The sequence below is a fragment of the Chrysoperla carnea genome, chromosome 5, assembly GCF_905475395.1.
Source record: "Chrysoperla carnea chromosome 5, inChrCarn1.1, whole genome shotgun sequence".
NCBI lineage: Eukaryota > Metazoa > Arthropoda > Insecta > Neuroptera > Chrysopidae > Chrysoperla > Chrysoperla carnea.
The window spans coordinates 25,844,658-25,866,052 of record NC_058341.1 but is presented as its reverse complement, the minus strand read 5'-3'; the positions used below and the strand labels follow the sequence as shown (position 1 = coordinate 25,866,052).

The window sequence follows — 21,395 nt, the reverse complement described above, 5'->3', positions numbered from 1 at the left end:
CCATTAAAAGCAAAAAAATTGGCGACGAATTTAATGGAGAGTGTTCTTATATATGTTTCAAGTGCGAGTTTAGAGTTCTGTACTAGAAAAATTTGTCGGGGATTTTGTAAATTTTGTAAAATTCACATGTTTCTAATTGTGTTGTCAATGAATTTCTATTAACATAAATTTTATTATTGTAAATTGTTTAGTTGATAAACTTTTACTTTCAATCAAGAGCATCAATGCTCTTAAAGGAAAAAAAAAAACATGAAAATTACTTTTCGGAATCATGGTTTAGTAAATTTCTTGTTTGGTAATATTACTGTAACAGCTTTTTCATAATGTGCAATTTACTGTAGTTTTTATTTAAGGTAGTACCAGCATGAAATCACTTTTCGACAGATTTGGCCGAATTTTTTTTCTCGGGTTTATAATAGCTTTATTTATGAATTCCTAAAATTTCATAATTTTTGACCGTTTAGATCGCGAGATATTTAAAGACAAAGTTCGCGATTTTGAGGTTCATGCCCCATTTAAAGCATGTAAAATGTCCGGTCTCTCCAACTATTTTTTATGATATTATTATATATTGAAGAAAAAGTAGAAAAAAATGTTTATACAATACAATTCTAAAAAAAAATTTTAGAAATTAATTTTCACTTTCGAGATATTAATTTTGACGTAAATTGATCGAAATTGGGACGTTGGCATAATTATTTCCCATTTTAAACGGTCAAAATTTCTGAAACTTTGGGAATTAATAGTAAGCATTATTAAATTCTTAAATTTAATTTTTCGTTAAATTCTGTCGAAAAAAAAATTGTACCATTGCTTTAACATAGAAACTGCAAATACCATGCTGGAACATCCTTAAGTATCTCACGTTAATAAAAGATATAAGGGTTGGTCAAAAATCTACCTAATCTTTATTTTAAACAAGGGGTTTATAAAAAACTATCAGGAATTGAAACAGATAAACCCAAACTCAGTTTTAACTCTTATAATATGCAGTATATCGGAAGTTGTTGTATGTAAATATATATGAATATGCATTCTTTTTTTATAAACATTTATTTATGGACATAATAATTTATTATTACCAGCACAGTATATACTGTGTATGTACTTTATATGACGAGTACGAGATAAAACTGGTATATTATTAGTACTGGCATTTAATATATAGGCGAGTTGTCTAAGTCAGCCTTTGGTTTTGGTATTCATCTAAATTTAGCTGGAAAATCAAGCATTTTCGAAATATTCTTGTCCGACTTTTGTCTGACCTCATAACTGAGTATTCTCAAGTACCAAATGAACCCATAGCCAAAGATAATGAAGTATATAATCAATACATAGTATAGCAAAAAGTCGGTTCTCGCTGTCTGTCTAAATGTCCCTATGTATGCTTAGATCTTTAAAACTACGCAACGGATTTTAATGCAGTTTTTTTAATAGATAGAGTGATTCACAAGGAAGGTTTTTATGTATAATACATAATACAGTAGAGAAACACTGAATTGTGAACAAAAGGGGGATAAGTGACGGCATATGAAGTGAAGATTATAACACAATAATCTTTGTAGTTAAAATTGAAGTGGCCCAGGGAAGCGGGTAGTTTGCAGCTTGTTATAATATAAAGTAAAAATATATGTCTGGAACCACCCGGTTAGACTAAAATATATTTCAGTTTACAATTAGTAGATGTTTTGGATGACTAAACTTTTTTTCTTTTCCTACTAAATCAATTTGATATAGATAAATTTTCCTCCCGACCTGTTATGCAAAAAACTGAAAATAGTATAGTTAAACAATTCCAGAGGTAGACCTGGAAAAGCAAACAAATGGCTCGTGGTATTTTGGTTCTTGAAGGGATTCACATCCCTTTTGCACAGTTCGAGGTGGTCCCAAATGGACAAGAATGTGAAATTTGAACTAGGGGTAAATATATACGTATGGCTACTGAACAAAATTTCGGTTGTATGCAATTTTATATAATTGCTAGGCTCTCGCTTGAAAATTAGAGATGTCTGTATCCCCACTTGTAAAATAAATTGTAATTCTGAGAAATAATCGTTCAAAATAGTCAAAAATACTACGACCAATCTCTTTGCCTAAAAATTATGGCTGATCTTAACAACATTCCCATACATTATTGGTACTGGCATTTATTATGCTTATTTTTTTTTATTTATTTATGATTTAATTCATTCATTATAATAATATTATAAAAAGGAAAATGTATTATACATATAAAATGTTTTCCTCATGCTAGTTTTATTTTTATTATAATAAGTAAGCGTACCGTATATAACAAAGAAATATTCCTTGTTTAATTCTGATTGGTTTAACACAAATGCAAGATTAAATGATATAAATCTTATTTTTTAATTTAATTGGAATTTTAATTGGAGTATAATTGAAAATATAACAATTAAGCAAATTAAAGAATAATTAAATTGATATCTAGACAAAAAATTCGTGAGCAACAGAGTTCCAATTAATAAGGTCACATTTTTTTCTTACTTTTTTCTTTGTATGTTTTTGTACAGATTGAAACATTATAGAAGGGGGTCTGAAAGGGAGTCGGAGAGTCAACACTGTCCAAAGTCATTTCCTAGAAAATAACTTCACTCACACCATAGATTCACTAGGAAAAGCTTTGGAGGTGAGCGAAAATTAATATTTTGTCGTAATATAAAAGTTGACATTCCCAAAATATTCATTCCTGACATTCATTGATTTACATACAGATATCATTCAAATTAAAATGAGCATTTCTGTGGGCTGTATTATGTATTTTGTTAAAATATCCCCTGCAGGACCTTCAATGAAAAAAAATTGAGTCCTGAAGAGGATGTATTTAAAGAAAATGTATAGATTTCAGTTGACGTTCTATGCATTGCAAAATCTATATCGTCTTTGGAAAAATGTTTGTTTAATTTAGCATCACGTGATTTCCTCACGTACATGGTTAAAATAAATTCAGAGTGAGCCAAAAGAATATTTTTCTTGAAGTTTGAAAATAGAAAATTTTTCAAGAAAGTTTAGAAGGAGAGTTTACGGAATATTGTTTTTGGTTGCTCGAAGGATTTATTAATTGAATTGTACATTTTAATTAACTGTAGGTATTTACTTTTACTTAGGCAGGCTAGAAATTAGCGTCTAAAATTATATTGCAACTGTAGTCACGCCCTACTTACGGCCCTGATGGCAATTACGAATATAATGATAGTGATCGTATTATCTTCATACTTACTTACTTATTAGACAAAATTAAAATTAAATTTATCTATTAATAAATCATTCAGGTCTAAAACGTTTGTTTTGTTAATCAAGTATTTCTTATAAGATATCTTTCAAATACAAAATAGAATAATCCTAAATTACGTTGAAATTAGGAGTAGTTATATAATTCTAAAAATAAATAAATCTGAAGTAGATAATACTATTCTTGGGAATTATAAAAACGTACAAGGAAAGTAATATGAAGAGTGCTAATAACTTTCATCTTTTCTTTTTGTTGTTTCAATTAGATTAAATGGCTCAAAAAATAAAACCAATGTTTAGTAATCTAGAAACAAATTTTAAACTAATATCTAGGATCCAAAGACAATAATGATTATGAGTTTATGACTTAAACCACCCAGGCTAGTGCGGAAAACGTACCAGAGACACAGTCATAGCATTTATCAATTTCGTGTGGAAAATCGTATGTATCTTTACTTATGTTGTTATCAAACCACAAGATTCTGTACGAAGGGTAATCACTTAAGAACTAAACCAACAGGAAAGAATCAAACTACAAGGAATCGGAATACTCAATGAAATTTAAAGGAAGAATATTTTTTTGCTGGTCTTTTAAGTATTTTAAGTAGCGTTATTATTTTAAAGAACGTGTCTAAAATGATCGTTTATGAAATCAATGAGAAATAAATTTTTCGTTTTGAAAACTACATTCGCATATGACACAAATGCTATGAAATATTTTTTTTCTATACTGAAAATAAAAAAAAAACCACACCCATTAAATGAACTAGATTTTTTATAACAAAAAATGGATTGCAATAAATATCTTACAAATTTCATATACTTGATATTTATAGCAAGTATTGTATGTATTTATTATATATGTAAGCAAGTATATACATATTGTTATATACTGCGTGTATAAAATTTGTAGATATTTTAAGGCATTCAATGATTCAAATTATATTTGACTGCACAAGCTTTTTAAAGGCTCAGCTGATGCATATCATCTTCTTATAAATGATAAATTCCTATATAGTATAAATGTGAAAGTCAGGATATTTATTTGTTTGTTTGCTTGGTTGTTTGTTTGTTTGTTTGTTACGCCGTCATGCAAAAACTAATGAATGGATTTGAATGAAACTGAACAACAATGTATCTCAAATATCAGAATAACGCATGAGCTATAATTTATAAAGATATATTAAAAAATTCATCTATGATTATCCTTTTTAACCATATATTGAAGATTCTTGTAAAAATTTAAAACAGTTGATGTCAATTAATAGCCATCTTTTCTGATATACTCAGTGAATTATAACTATTTTACAATTTAAAAAATTGATAACTGTACACATATTTTAGCTGCGTAAATTCAATTCAATTCAATTCTTTATTTGCTCTTTTTTTATACATTGTAGTACATAGAGTAAAACAATCCCTTCAAGTGTTATGGAAGGGGGATAAGTGAGATCAAGAGGAGTGGTGGCTATAAAGCGCGTGGGTATCAAGATAGTTATAAGGATAAATATGTACACTTTATAAGCTTTAAGTAACATTTTTAATAGTGTTTGATATGAAAAACACCAAAGCAACCAAATCATTGACCTTTTGCAATAATGCTTGAACCAACTGAAGTTATCCACGTGTACGGCAACTGATTGTTTCAAGGGTAAACTCTTATCAATATCTCTGAACAATTATAACATTTTTGCCAGAAATGCTAGATATGGGGAAAATCAATATTCGAGGGAAAATTAATCCCAAAACCACTGACATTCGTGATCACACGTCTATCCAATTGAGCTGTCGAGGCTTATGATAGATTTGCATAATTTTGCTAAATCATATCTGTGACGTCATCTATTTAATTTGTTTACAAGTATTTTACATACTTTTGAATTATTAATTTGATGTTACTTTGATGTTCAAACAGCTACAATTTTATATCTTTAACGACAGAAGTGACTAACGTATACTTTAAAATAAAAATAGTTTAAAAAATTAAAAAACACGCTTGTTGCTTGTTCTAAGTATATATGTATAGTATGGTTATCGGTAGTATAATAAATGTATATAACTGATGATGTCCTATGCATGGGTATGACATTAGAGCGTTACATACAAACATACATACATACATACAGGTGAGGCTAATATATAATATAAGCGTGTTAATAAGAGCATAATCTTGGAACTATTTTTTAATTATGAACGGATAGATTTTTAAAATTACACAATATACAGAAATATACTTATCTTTTGACCAAATACATTTCTGAGCTTTCAAAAAATGATTTAAGAGTAAGATATATAACAACAATGTTAATCAAATTCCTACAATATCTCCACCATTTTAATATTTAAAACAGTGTTAGAGAAGTCATTTTACACATACAGTACTTACATGTGTTTGTAACATATAAAATAGAAAAAAAGAAAAAATTCACATTGAATTTTATTTGTGTGCAAATCGATTGGTAGACATTATAACACAATCGAATATATAAATTGTCTCAAATTTATATCGATGATATGTAATCACAAGTAAACATTTTTATCTTACAGTTTAGTGGTTACTTATGTAGACATATTGATTTGTATTTTAACTTTTATATACATATGTATAAAATAGTTTTAAAATAATGGTAAAAATCACATTTTTGGTGATTAATTTTATGACAAATTTATCACTTTTTGCAGATCACTTTCCTCTGTCAAGGAGTGGTAAAATTTTTCTAACAAAAATTGTGGAAAATGTGGAAAATGTTTTTGAGCCCGTTTTTCATAATAATCATTTAAATTTCTATCCGTAATAAATTAAGTTAACCACATTTTTCCCTTTAAGCTTTTGAAAATCGTATTTTTCTTTAAAAGTTTAAAAAAAGAAAAAAACAATGAAAAAGTCTTAAAAAAACAAGTTGATTTAACAAATATTCTAACGGATTTTGTAAGAGATATCCTACAGGTTGTTAGAAAGTTTACTTGCGGTAATCGCTTGCTAAAACTTCTATACAACAACAAATCTATATCCACCATACAGCCAAAGTAAAAATCGGGGGCTCAAAGTTTCCATAACACGATTCTACAGTCTGCCTACTCATTTAAGGATAATAATTAGTTCAATCTTTATAATTATATTTCATTTATTTTATATAAAGAATAAAAAAGAGAACAGAAAAATAAATCGTGAAATAATATAAGCAAATATGAAAATAGGTTGTAATTTATCTACATATTTACATATAATAGAGTTGGTAATAAAATTTTCTCTAGTACATCTATTATCTAGTAAAATATTCAAAAACTAAACAGGTGCATTTCTATAGGTATCTATACAAATCTATAGAGCTTTAACTTGTCTGCCTGTCTGGGCGTATCTAAAAAGATCTAGGTTTCTCTCTATTATATATAAGATACTCTACTTATATATTTCCCAATAGATTTAGAATACTTATACTATTGTTACGATACCAATTATTACATTCTTATATATTACTATTAGATTATTTTCTAGTGATATATGAGAGATTTCTATTTATGTTGCTTAGCATATAAGTAGATAGTATACTTATAAATCTAAGGAGTTTAATTTTTTTTTAAATTTTCAAATAGTTATTTAAATTAAAATTTAATTTAATATATTTTATGAAGAGGAAAATTTAGTGTTAATAAAAGTTTGTATTATTTGACTAATTGTTCAGGGCTTTGCTATACATAAGAGTAATGTTGTTAAAACGTTACAGGTAAATAAATTTTAGCAAAAATGTTAAAGTATTTGAAAATTGATTGTGAGATGTATAACGAACAATTTAACTAAAGTTAACGAGAAAAATACTTCATTAAAAAATGTTTGGTTTATAAAAGCACATCTTTGGCAAACGTTTTATTCGATGGTGTTTCGAGATTCAATGAAAGTTATCCAGATTTAAATGTTATTCCAGATTAAAAATGAGACGTGGATGCAAAGTTTTACACAAAATTATGTTTTTGTTTGACTTCTGCAGAAACTAGAAGATTTTCTCTATCTCTTATTTTCGTCAAAAATTGAAAAAACTACCCAAAGAGGTATTCATGCATCGAATTTCTGTCTCAACTATTCGATTAAAAAAATATTTCAGACAAAAAATCTAAGACCTTTTTATGGAGAAACTTTTTTCTTTAATGAGTTCTTCTATCTTTGATTGAATCTGAACCGGCTGAACTCGAAAAATAGAGTTTCAAGCAAACGTCAAGTTATAAGTAATTCATTGACGCAAGAGTTTTCAGCTAAAAAAATTTCCATTTTAGAAAATTGAATAAACAAAAAAATTGACTATATTTAAATATTTATTTGATATTTTAAAGGAATTTTTGCAAAATTTTATCATAATATATAGTACAAAAGTAATAGCTGCATTTTCTTAGTAGAAAATTCTCTAAAGACACCTTACATTATAAAAGTCACAAAGTCAAAAAGTGTTGATGATTTTCCCCAAAACTAAGCATAAGCCGTAGAGATCTTTGTTCATATTATATGTCCATAACTGGCTTGCTGTATTGTATATTTTCTTCTTAGTTTTAGAACACAAGCAACATTACTAACGTCTATAATGACTACAGAGAATACACTACAAACAATTCTCATATGTATTGTAAAGAAAAGAGTTAACACTACCACTGATCTAATATTATGTACTTATGAGGGTTTGGTGTAGTACCTAAAACCATAATTTACACGTATGTGTTTTTTTAAGCCAAGCATCAAAATATCACAATGGAAATAGTCTCTTTCTTAACCTCTGATCCAAAAAATGGGGTGTTAAAAGTTTGACCGCTATGTGTGCCTCTTTGCCTGTTTGTCTGTGGCAAAAAAGCGCCTAAACGGATGAAATAATATTCTTTGCTTTTTTCGTTTCAAAGGTAATTTAATGGAAAGAGCTCTAAGCTATGTTTCAAGTACGAATTCAAGGTTCCGTACCCCAAAAAAAGTCAAAAATAGGCGATGACAAAAAACCAGTGAGGAGAAAGGTAATTTAATACAGAGTATTCTTAGATATGTTTCAAGTGCGAGATTAGGGTTCCGTATCCGTTTAAATTTGGAAAATTTCACTTTCTTATCACTGTATTTTCTCAACACTAGGTATTATTTTAAGAATTTAAATGCCAATCAACTTTCGATAAATTCGTGAACCATGGAAAAACGTGACATGTATTATACCATGGTTCATACTCGAATATGAGTAGAATTTCCACTTCGATTGAAATCTCTTAGGTGCTACGTCTTACCCTACTAAAGGAGAGGATCGACCAAACAAAATAGCACTCCAATTTCCCAGATAGTGGCTTTGAGATGGTGAGTACAAAAGTAAATAGAAAAGCGAATATTAGTAAGCATAACCGCATATACAGGGTTGTTACTCCCAAAATTAAGCATATTTTATCACAGGGTATACAAATTGATTGGAAAATGTAACATATTAGATATTAGATTTTTCATGAGCTGTGTGCAAACAAGTTTTTCACAATAAGAGTTACTGTTTTACTCAATCAAGCTTTTATAATAACAAAGATATTGGTCTGTTTTGAGTTACTGTAAAAGCACGTAACGAATTATGGCTCTTTAAATTTAGGTAGGCTAGGTTAGGTTATATTGGTTGACTACGAAGGACACACTTAGGCTATAGATCCCATTGTGATATCATATATGTGTTTTACCACCATTCCATTGATAATTTCTTTTATCAACTCCTCAATTTCAGAGGCTGATTGCACCTCCTTCCTGCATATAACATGCACTACACCAGCCCAACACAGCTATTAATTAAATTAATTTTGTTGCGACGGTGGGAATCGAACCTGCTACCGTCAGCATACCGCGGACGTAATTGGTTACGCCTTAACCAACTCAGCTAATAATTCCAAACACCAAGTAAAATGCAATTTCATTTTTGTCAACCCTCTTTTCTTCTAGGGTCACGTGGATTTGTAAACAAGATATAACTCTTTGTTTTCGTGAATTTGAGTCTATTTTAAACAAAAAAACCAGAATTTAAGGCGTGCGTAAATTTTTACTAAGTTAAACCTGTTCGAGTAAAATGATGTGAAATTTGACTTACGACAGCAAACCAACCTGTATACGTAAACATACAATACACACACATATTTTGTTCTTTCTGTTCTCTTGGTTGTTACTTTGAAATATTCATAAGACTTTGAATTCCATAACTAACAGCAGCATACACTATAATAATGTCGTCTTTTCTGCCTTAGCGCAAAATACGTGCTATACATTTTAATATTACTTTACAGATTACGTATTGTGTTGAGTTATCACTATTTAGTTTTATAATATCTAGATAGAGACAGAGTGGATATCGAATGTACACCGTGTTCTGTTATTGATAGCAGAAAATTATACCAGTAACCTAAACTTAACAATAAAATTGAAAAGAGATGTGGCTATGCGAAAAATAAGATTTTGTTTATAAAGAAAACAAAAAAATATTATATATTTATCAAATTATTTCCCCAATACGGAGACACTTTGATGTGGGAGGTATCAAATTATATTAATTTAAGTTCTTAGTTTCTCTGCTGTAGAGATTTCACCCAACTTATTAGACGCATGATTATATTCACTGCATCTTCTCAATGTATCATAAGAATGTTTATCTTGGTCTATTACATTTAATAAACTGTTTGGAAATTTAATTAAAATAAGCTTCTTCCAGAGGCACCGCAAAGGAAAGACTTCATGCAGTTGAGACCCGATTGCATGTAGTTGCATTCAAAATTGCATGCACCTAAGACGTAAGATCATCTCATGGACCCGCAAAAAACAGGCTAAAAATTATGTTCTATTTTCAAGTATTGTAGCTGGTACAAATTATTACTTAAATTTGCAATATCCTTGAACTTTTTATCAGCCTAAATTTTAACATTTTAAATTTGATTTAAGGCGACACTCTTTGGTAAAAGTTTCGAGTTTTCATGTCTTTAATGATAACATAATTTTATATTGTTTACTTCATATATGACACTTTTATAACTTTTGTTAACTTTTATAACTTGCATTGTCTTTACTTAGCTTTATGAAAACGTATACACAGGAAAATTAATATTACGAGACTAGAGACTACCACTATGCTACTTATCCGCATGAAGGAAGTAGCAGACGACGAAAATGTTTCACTCTTGTACAGTAAAGTAAAATATTTTAAATTTTATATTAGATTAGTATTTAGGTTAAAATAAATTTTTTTTCTTTTTTTGCTTTATTCTAAGTGTAAATTCTATGTTGTTAGTTTAGTTTTAATACATGTGTGTAAAAATATTGGGTGTACCAGAAATTAAATGATGTTTTTGGACATGGACAATCGAGAAGCACTCATGCTATAGACTTGAAACGACTATATTAAACGTTAAGAAGGATTTGGAAAAGGTCTTTATTTAAAAAGCCTGCGGAGTAAATGGGCATAGAATAGATGAAATTATCCCTGTGAAATAATGGGAGACATTATTGAATCTGAACGATTTCTACATGACAAGTGTATAGAGAAATACGGATTATATAATAGATTTAAATATCGTTGGGAAATAGAAGGAAACATGGCAGAATTCCGAGAATTAATCGATCCATAATACAAGAAATATTTTCTTGTGTGAAGGTGCCACCGAAATGATGACAGCAAACAATTCGAAAAAAACGTTCCTAAAACCGTTGAAGAATGGAAGATTTATTTTATAATGAGATAAAAATTTGAAAAAAGTAAAAAATAACATACTGTACATGAAAGGCACTTGGGTCGCCAAATCGTGGTCTACCAAAATTCTTTGTATCACTTCATTGCACTGATACACTGATTTTTTTACTTCCATATTATGGTTGAACCACTCACTACAATTCTATTATTAGTCATTTACATATTTTGTGTAAAATTCTATTAAAAATTTGAATATTTTAATTTAAATACATGGATGAAAAAGAAATATTTTTCATTATAAATTTCTCCACGTGTTTTCTAGGAATATTTCTTTTATATTCTAAAAAGTACTTGTTTTTAAAATTAATTATATTTGTTGTACATTATTTATATGTATAATAGTTATTATTTAAAGAATTTGTATAGTCACTCATACGGTCCAAAACTTTGTTAATTTAGAAATATTTAGGTATTCTGATAGGTCATTACAGTGAAGTTATTTAACATATCATACGATTTTAGAGATATTTTTGACATATTTTTACATGCATGTTTTAAGTCAATAAATATATTATTCTGAAGTTGACTTTTTTTTACGAGGTTTTTACAACTTGATAAACAATTTTTTCATTTTAAATATTTAGTTTAGTTGTACTATCTAATTATGTGAAGATTACATCTTCAACTCAACTTAAGGGGTACGTACCCCTTCAAAAAATTTAAAAAAATCGAAAAATTTTTTTTGCCTTCGATATCGATGAAATTCATTATACAAGCTAATTTTGACCCAAGAAAACCAAAAATAGGGTTTATTTAATGATTGGATGCTTGGCTTTTGAGAATTTAACCAAAATTGGACACAAAGGGCGATTTTCTCAGAAACTATGCGTCCAATCGATATATAAACCCGATTTTTGTATTTTTTGGGTTAAAATTACCTTATATACAGAGTTTTATCGAGATCGGTAACAGAAACTTTTTTCCGATTTTTTCGATTTTTTTTAAGGGGTACCCCTTCAAAAAATTTTAAAAAATCAAAAAATTTTTTTTGCCTACGATATCGATGAAATTCATTATACAAGCTAATTTTGACCCAAGAAAACCAAAAATAGGGTTTATTTAATGATTGGATGCTTGGCTTTTGAGAATTTACCCAAAATTGGACACAAAGGGCGATTTTCTCAGAAACTATGCGTTCAATCGATATATAAACCCGATTTTTGTATTTTTTGGGTTAAAATCACCTTATATACAGAGTTTTATCGAGATCGTTAACAGGAACTTTTTTCAGATTTTTTCGATTTTTTTTAAGGGGTACCCCTTCAAAAAATTGCAAAAAATCGAAAAATTTTTTTTGCCTTCGATATCGATGAATTCATTATATAAGCTAATTTTGACCCAAAAAAACAAAAAATAAGGTTTATTTAATGATTGGATGCGTGGCTTTTGAGAAATTACCCAAAATTGGACACAAAGAGCGATTTTCTTTGAGTTGAATTACATTGAGTTGACAGCCGAGTTTTAGGGTGTAATTTTGAATGATAATTACATTATCAATTGTTCATTTTTTAAGGTCATAAATATTATTTATTTTTAAACAATAATAATGAATAATAATCTTATAAAAATAAATATAAAAAAATGAGATGACACTTTAGATATAATGATAACATTCTTATAAAAATTTAATTTTAGAACATTTAATAAACAAAAAAATCGAAACACAATCGATTTGTAGTCTCCAAGTTAAATTGGGTTTGAAAAACTGATATAAGCTTTAGAATTTGAGAAAATACAGAATATTTCGAAAATCGTGAAGTTGAGGTGAAGTAAACCTGATGAAAAACACTTTTATTTCATCGCAGATCCTGAAAATGTAATAATAAACAAAGATTTCTATTAAAAATACAACATTGATACATTCCGCGTTTTCGGTCACCCTGTAGAGGCAGTATAAAAATATTTATAAAATAATGTAAGAATAAAAATATTCATGTTACATATCCGATATGGTCTAGTGGCTAGGATACCTGGCTTTCACCCAGGAGGCTCGGGTTCGATTCCCGGTATCGGAAGTTAACTTTTTACTTATATCTATTATAAATTCAAATAGTAATGGTCTTTAACCTCCGTTTCTCTTGACATATACGCCTATAACAAAGGCCACCCACATTGTCATTTGTTAATCTTTCTTCATTTAACTACACCCATAATTACAATTACATTTATGATGTGGGTGGAGTCGATTACTTCTTTCTTATCCAAACCAACACAATGCGATCAATTCTACCGCCCCCATTAATTATAATCTTGTATACAAAATCGTCATCTCATATCGAAATCATATTGAAAGTTGATCCATCTATTCTTGAAAGAAACTTGGCCATAATCTTCTGCGTCGTATACCGTGAACAACCCTATGTTCTAAGCATTTAAAAATTACTGTGTACAATTTTGTAAATTTTGTTTGTTTGAATAAAACTATATTGTAACTAGATCATTATGTAACATTAGAACCTAATTTTAACGTAATCTACACCTTTAACTTATTTTTGCAATTTTTCTATTGTGCATAAACAGGTGAGAATAATCTCTAATTAAAAATAATTGGATTGTTGAAAATATTTTAACAAAAAAAAAAATAAATAAATAAATAAACTACATACTTAAAAAAAATTGTAAAGTATTATTTTCCAAAACTAATAAAAACATTGTTTACAAATATATGACACTTGTTCAAACATAGGTATACATACATAAGTATTAAAACAAATCAATAATTAAATTACACCAAATCAAACTTAAATAAACTATTTCATTGTTCATACAAGTTTCTATATACCTACCTACCAACGTAGGTACTTTTACATTAGTATTAAGAGTTCGTGTTATGTTGTACATAGGTAGGTATTTAATATTAATTTCAGAAATACTTGAAAATCACTTTTATTATTTCAAAAGTATTGGTAGTTAGTTGCTACTACAAAATACTCATTTATAATTTATTAAGTACTTATTTATTGTTATGCGAATTTCTATATTTTCAATACAATTCAATTATATTGGAAAAATCAATACAAGTTGTTTAAGTTTATAATTCACAAAATCTTTTTTAGCGTTTTTCTCGATTGCCTGTGTTATTTAAAAAAATCGAATTTTTGAACTTGATGACGTCATCAAAATTCAAAATATTTAATTTTGCTCTATTACATCGAAATTTTATCCAATTTTGACAAACAAAGTATGTAATTCTACTAAATTTGGGCCATATTTTTCAAATTTATGATCAAAATTAACTTAGCTCTATTAGGTTTCAAGAATATGGAGGCCTGGTCCCGGAATTAAGCACATAAGTGATAACTAGCGAAAAACTGACATCACAGCTGAAAAGAATGACCCAAAATTAGTGGGTTTCAAAAAAAATTCCAATAAGATCGGATAAAAATTTCCTGTGTTATTTAAAAAAATCGAATTTTTGAACTTGATGACGTCATCAAAATTAAAAATAATTAATTTTGCTCTATTACATCGAAATTTTATCCAATTTTGACAAACAAAGTATGTAATTCTACTAAATTTGGGCCATATTTTTCAAATTTATGATCAAAATTAACTTAGCTCTATTAGGTTTCAAGAATATGGAGGCCTGGTCCCGGAATTAAGCACATAAGTGATAACTAGCGAAAAACTGACATCACAGCTGAAAAGAATGACCCAAAATTAGTGGGTTTCAAAAAAAATTCCAATAAGATCGGATAAAAATTTCCTGTGTTATTTAAAAAAATCGAATTTTTGAACTTGATGACGTCATCAAAATTAAAAATAATTAATTTTGCTCTATTACATCGAAATTTTATCCAATTTTGACAAACAAAGTATGTAATTCTACTAAATTTGGGCCATATTTTTCAAATTTATGATCAAAATTAACTTAGCTCTATTAGGTTTCAAGAATATGGAGGCCTGGTCCCGGAATTAAGCAACTAAGTGATAACTAGCGAAAAACTGACATCACAGCTGAAAAGAATGACCCAAAATTAGTGGGTTTCAAAAAAAATTCCAATAAGCTCGGATAAAAATTTCCTGTGTTATTTAAAAAAATCGAATTTTTGAACTTGATGATGTCATCAAAATATTTAATTTTGCTCTATTACATCGAAATTTTATTCAATTTTGACAAACCAAGTATGTAATTCTATTCAAACCGTGTAAATAAAATACATGTATATTAAAAAACTTTTTGCTAACACAAATGTACAAAATACCAATTGAAAATATTAAGTATTATAGTAAAATTATGGAGTATTATGGTAAAGTATAAATATTATGGATCATTTGTCATTATATGTGTTATAAATATAATTTATATGTATTAAATAATTAATATTTGAATAATTGGTAATTCTTTGTTCGTTTTATAATTAAAATCTTTTACAATACAATAATATGAACGACATATGTGAATGGTAATTTATTTATAATAATTATTTTAAATTTAACTACATACTCCTACCTATTATACCTACCTAGTTACTCTTCATCCGGATTCTATAAATAGGTATGTCATTAGAGAGAACTTATTTTAAACATTCAATATTAATAATATCGAAAGTTAATCGATATATGATTTTCTACTGTATGTATTTTTTGGAAGTGTATATACTCTTTGAAAATTGTTGTGAGACATAGTCATGCGTTAATACTGGTAATGAGTGTAATAAATAGGTTGAGAGAAGGTGTCTGTTTTGTGCCAAAGATGCCACTTCACGATTTTATCGTTTATGACTTTGAGAATTTTGTGTAACACATATTGCATATTTTTTAGTATTACCAGCCTGTTCTGTTTACCCTACTAAATAATAATGGTTGAACACTGGAGCCTGACGTCCTATTTGTATATTTAATCAGATGTTTATTCCCAGCAAGAGCCCAAATCTGCCAAATTTTGTATGTTCACTGGATTTATTGCATTGTTATACATCTTTTAGTCGAGGACAGAGTTGTTATATGTACCAAATCGATATATTCTAAGTAAATTTCCATTACTAGATATTTTGATCGTAGCTAGCATAATGTGATCAGCTATATTCTGAAGATATCCGAATTTATACAATCAATAAAACTTCGGAACCGACCTCAATCGACCCTTCATTATTCGTAATTTCTTCATAATTTATTCAAAAACCTGTGTCATTTTCTAAATAATTCTAAAAAATATAACCTGTATTTATGACATAAAACAAATTTAGGCTTATGCTTAATATTAGACTCTACGCTATAAGCTATATTTCACCTAAGTGTGGTATGGCAAATAGCCAAATAACATTATTTTGTTATTGTTACTTTAGATTTAAAACTATGATGGTAATATCAGATAATTATATTGAGTTTTTATGCCCTGCATATATGTTATGTATGAGGAGTGGATGTATTTTTAGTTTAAAATTTATTCGCACAGTGCATGAGGTTTATTGGAGGCGTTTCCATGGAAACGATACACTAATTTATTAATATAATTGTGGATGCATTAATGAATGCATTTATTAATTGAATGGATTGTATCTATAGATATCTGGAGTAATTTTCAAAATATTGAAAATTTTGTTTTATTATTAAGCTTTCGGTATTTCGAAAACCAAGGCAGTTATGAAAAATTTTATTCTTATTTTTCGTTTACATTCATGAAGCTATAACAAAATTAATAATAAGGTACAAAAGTTGAAAATAAGGTATACAAAATTTCAACTCTAAATCTAAACTTGCCTTGATGGTCGTATTTCCTTAAATAACAATAGCTTTTGCAGTATACGTTATCAAGTGTTATTTTTATCCGTGATACATTTTTGCGTTTGACGGGTAATTTACGGATAGTTCAGCGAAAATATACGGATCTATAAACGCAATATATAAAAAATTAAATTTATTAGAAAAAAAATAAATTGGGAGAAGATCATTGAATGAATGATAAAATATTTGTGATTAAAGAATTTGATTTTGAAACTTTGATACGGCATACTATCTATATAACCACAAAATAACATAAACATATGTTTCCAAATATTTACTGTCATTAATGCCCATTTGTACGTGTAGGAATAAACATATTTGATTGAAATTATACATTTTGGAACAATGTATTTGTTATATGTCTATACATATAATACATTATATTTAATCTATTTCAAAAACATGGATTAATCGTAAACCTAAAACCTTCTCAAATAATAATAAATTCATGTTAAAACATTTGTAACAAAGCAGGTAGGTAACGAAAGCAAATAATTTGTATATGTGTTAGTAGTATGTTCATTTATAGTAGTATTAAACATTCAACCAACATGATGGCAATTATACCAAGCACAATCTCAGTCAGCCCTTTTATTTTACTGCATCTATACATACATAAGTTTTATAGTCAATCACAGATATTATGTCCTGTAAAGTGACTAAAAGCAAAACTAGAAGTGCCAAAGATATTTCATGTAGTATCTCGACAAATGAAATGAAACTGACATAGACGACTGCATATTTACTATCTACAGAGTTTGTCGCAAAAGTAAGACCACGTGATCGAAAAACTATTTTAGAAAAATCTCATCTCCTAGGTATCTTGAATTGGATCTAGATCTTCAAGGATCGTGAAAGCTAAACATGTTTTCGTTAATGTTAGAGATAAAAGACCACTTTAATTTGAAAGACCCCCTTATAAAAAATTCATTTTTAAAAGCTTTTATTTAACTTCACTTTCCGGTTTTTGATTGAGTATGCATATGTAAATTAGTTGACCATTGGATGGACTTTTCATGGTAGGTGTTGACTTGATTTTCTCATCGCTTCCACAATATTTGAGTTATACACGTTTTAAATAAAAATACTTTTTTGAGGATAAAATTTTTTTATACTAAAAAGTAGAAAATAATTTATAACAACCACTGATTAAATATATAACAACTACTGATAATCAGTGGTTATTATTTTACTACCACATTCTTGAAGATTTAAATTTCAGAGCTTTATTTCCAAACATTGAATTTGAACTGATAATGTATTTGGTTTTGATGATTCAAATTGCACTGGAGAACGCTCATTTTCATCAATGAAAATTATAAAAAATAGGCTAAGATCTACGATAGGAGAAAACAGTCTAACAGAGCTATCCCTACTCAGCACTTTGAAAGTGATTTAAGTGATTTACTTCGGGATCTGGGAAAGTTCGCAAGGTTCCATTTGTTAACGCTATAATTTTATTTTATATATATATGCTAAAATAATTTACTTGGTTTCGGAAAAATTTATTATTGCAACACACGACAGAGAAAAACTGTTCATTGTTTTTGGAAAACAATTGGAGGCAAGGGAGCCTTCACTCCTTAGTTGCCGCCGAGTTTCCAGACCTCTTAATCCGACCTAGAGTATTTCAGGCATTTCTGTTTTTATAGTTTTTCTGTTTTTCAGAAAACCTTGTTAAAAATCGGGTATTGCGTATATATTTTCTGACATATACCTGACCCCGTTCATTTGTATTTTGTACTATGGCATATAGTAGAACGTTGAATTTCCCAATGGATCAAATAGTAATAGTAACAGTACTTTTAGTTACCAGTTTAGTGGGAAATGAATTAACTTTCTATATTTAAGTAATATATCTGTCTGCATATGTATGGTTTATAGATCGTATATATAGTTAAACGTGTAGAGTGTAGGATTTGTATTTTCATCGGATTCCTCATTCGATTCATTCTATATAATAATAGTATTGTTCTATTGGTATTCGATTCTATAATATAAGGTTAAGTTACGAATGTACTATAAAGTTATGAGGTCATGAATTGTATGCAATGTATAAACTTCCCCTTTTTATACTCTATATATGAAAAAAACATCAGAGTATATTGAGTTTAGTCCCAAATTTGAAATGCATACAAATATTGATGCTAAAAACAAAATTTTGTTATAGATGTTCATTAAATTACCTAATACGGTAGGTGACTGATGCCATACTTGCCATATTACCCATAAAATGTAAAACTAGACTTGATACCATGAAAAAATTTAGTATAAAAAACCAAGAAATAAGCATTTAAAGATTGTTCTCCATCTCCTTTTAGCAAAACAAAGTTTCATATGTATTTTATATGCATCTTGATATCATGAAGTCACTAACCTAAATCTTCCTCTTTTAATTAGGAATTTTAAACGTTCATATTTTGTTTACTTCTAAAGATTTTCTTAAAAACTTCACTTTTTGGCCCATGCAGTGAGAATTCTTCACATGAAGTGATAAAAAAAATTTAGTCAACATGCCTATTATCCCAATTCTGTTACTGAAAACGAAAAGCGATATAAAGCCTAAATAGTGAGTTTGAATTCGTAAATAAGCAATAAAGGTTTATTAGGTCTTTTATTAGGTCTTTGGTACGTAAGACCCATCTTGTAAAACGTAAGAAATGGAACAAAAGTTTAAGTGTAAAAAACGTTTCTTATAAAAAAGTTTGACAAATTTTTTTTTGAAAAATCTTTGCCAGATATTAAATAATAATAATGATAATTATGCACTACGTTCCTCTATCATACGTCTATAACAGAGGCCACCTAAATCATTATTTTAAATCTTTATTTATTTCAACTTCATCCGAATACAACAGTTAAATTTTTATGATGTGGGTCGGTTACTTCATTCTTATCCAACCGACGAACAATTAATTATAATTGATCAGACTGTCGATGCTTGGATTGGAACCCACAACCTCAAGTTTTAGTAGACAAACGGTTAAAGACGATTGCACTTTTACTTGCCCGGTCACTGAGCCGGTTGAACAGATATTTATACAATCCATTACAGGTATATTTGTTAAACTTTCATTCGGCAAGCAAATGAGAAAAGGTCAACCTTAATTCATATCTGAGATGTATCATATAATAAACTATCGAAAATCAAATAATTCGAGCAATAGGATCAGTGTTTTTTGTAGCTTTTCGTAAAAACTTCTTTATGTTAGCTACAAAGTCATACTACACAAAACTTACTTTGAATATAAATCATTTTGTTATATTGATAAATCTTTGTACATTAAATTGCCGAATGTAATAAATATTTCGAATATCATAATAAACGAAACGGAGAAGAATTCTTATTTTTTTTTTTTGTTCTTATTATTTTTATTATGTGTGCGTTCATACACATTCAAACAACATTCCATGAAAAATGAACAATAATAAAGTATCAAAGATTTATTTAACCGGTGTCAAATATATTACAAGAAAAAAATTATTACTTACATAAATATGAAATGTCAAACAAAATAACACAAGAGGATTTAAAACAATATTATTTCCATTCGGATATATCGATTTCTTTTTATATTTTTAGTTCGTTTTCATTTATTGTTGGTTTGTTATTATATTTCCATATAAATAATAAACTATTGTAATCGTGTCAAGCATGCACACAAGATAAGACAAAATGTTTGTATTCTTTTCCCTTCAAGCTTTTGAGCCCATTAAAATGACTACTGAACTGACCCTTCCCGAAATAATCATTTAGAAAAAAAATGGGAAAATTAGTTATATGTTAAAACGTTAACAGCAATTTTTTGTAACTAATTGTTTGAAATGCATAATAAGGGCACGATGAACATGTAATTAAAGGCAATTCGATCCCATACTTGAAAAAGATACTTTTTCAGAGAGCCATATTTAGCTGGTTAATGTTTTCATGTATATGTACTAGCACATTTACGAAATTTTGTAGTTTCCAACCCTATTAAAAAATTTATTCCAGATTTATAGAAATTAACTTATATTGAAAAGATTTAAGGTTCGCAGCTTTTATTTAAGTAATTGTACTTGCATTTGTTGTTATTGATTTTTAATGCTTTAAGTTGCAAATATCGACAGCAAGGGCATGTGATGTCTGATTGAAAGGAACCTATGACCAAATTTTAATGCATGGAAGCTTATACAAGACTGTTGTGTAATCATTTACCCTGTTTTTTGTGAAAAACCGTATTTGTTACATCATTGGTTACTCTAATAAGGTAGAATTATATGTACATATTGTATGTACGCAGGGTGGACCATTTTAATTGGTAAGTTGAAGAATATCTTAAGGTTCCTTACTAAAATATATAGCGTGGGGTGCTATATTTAAGTTATTTTAAAGATTTTATTGACAGATATTACTAAAAGAATAGTAATTATCAAAATATCTTAAATAGCATTCCGCGATTTTTTTCGATAAAATGATTTTTTTCTTAATCACTCTATTTTTTTTAAATTTATATTTGTAATTTTCTACTTTTTAGCTCAGCTAGTTTCAAAAGCACGATATTTGAAACTATTATTTATTATATAATTTTGAGTTCAGCTACAGTTATAAAAAAAGGGTCCTTTTTAATTTTTGACTAACTATGACTTATATTAATTATGGACTGTTTTCTGCGCTTCCACCATCATAGATTTTTTAGTTAATCAGGCAAAATA

At 28.2% G+C, this 21,395-nt stretch overlaps 1 protein-coding gene and 1 non-coding gene across 2 annotated transcripts in view; one reads left to right on the top strand and one right to left on the bottom strand.

Moving 5' to 3' along the window:
• LOC123301071 (TWiK family of potassium channels protein 7) overlaps window positions 1-21,395 on the bottom strand; it is a 75,137-nt gene that overhangs the window by 10,088 nt on the left and 43,654 nt on the right. The window lies entirely within an intron of this gene.
• Trnae-uuc lies at window positions 12,917-12,988 on the top strand. The gene has a single exon. It is a non-coding gene; the product is annotated as a tRNA-Glu (tRNA).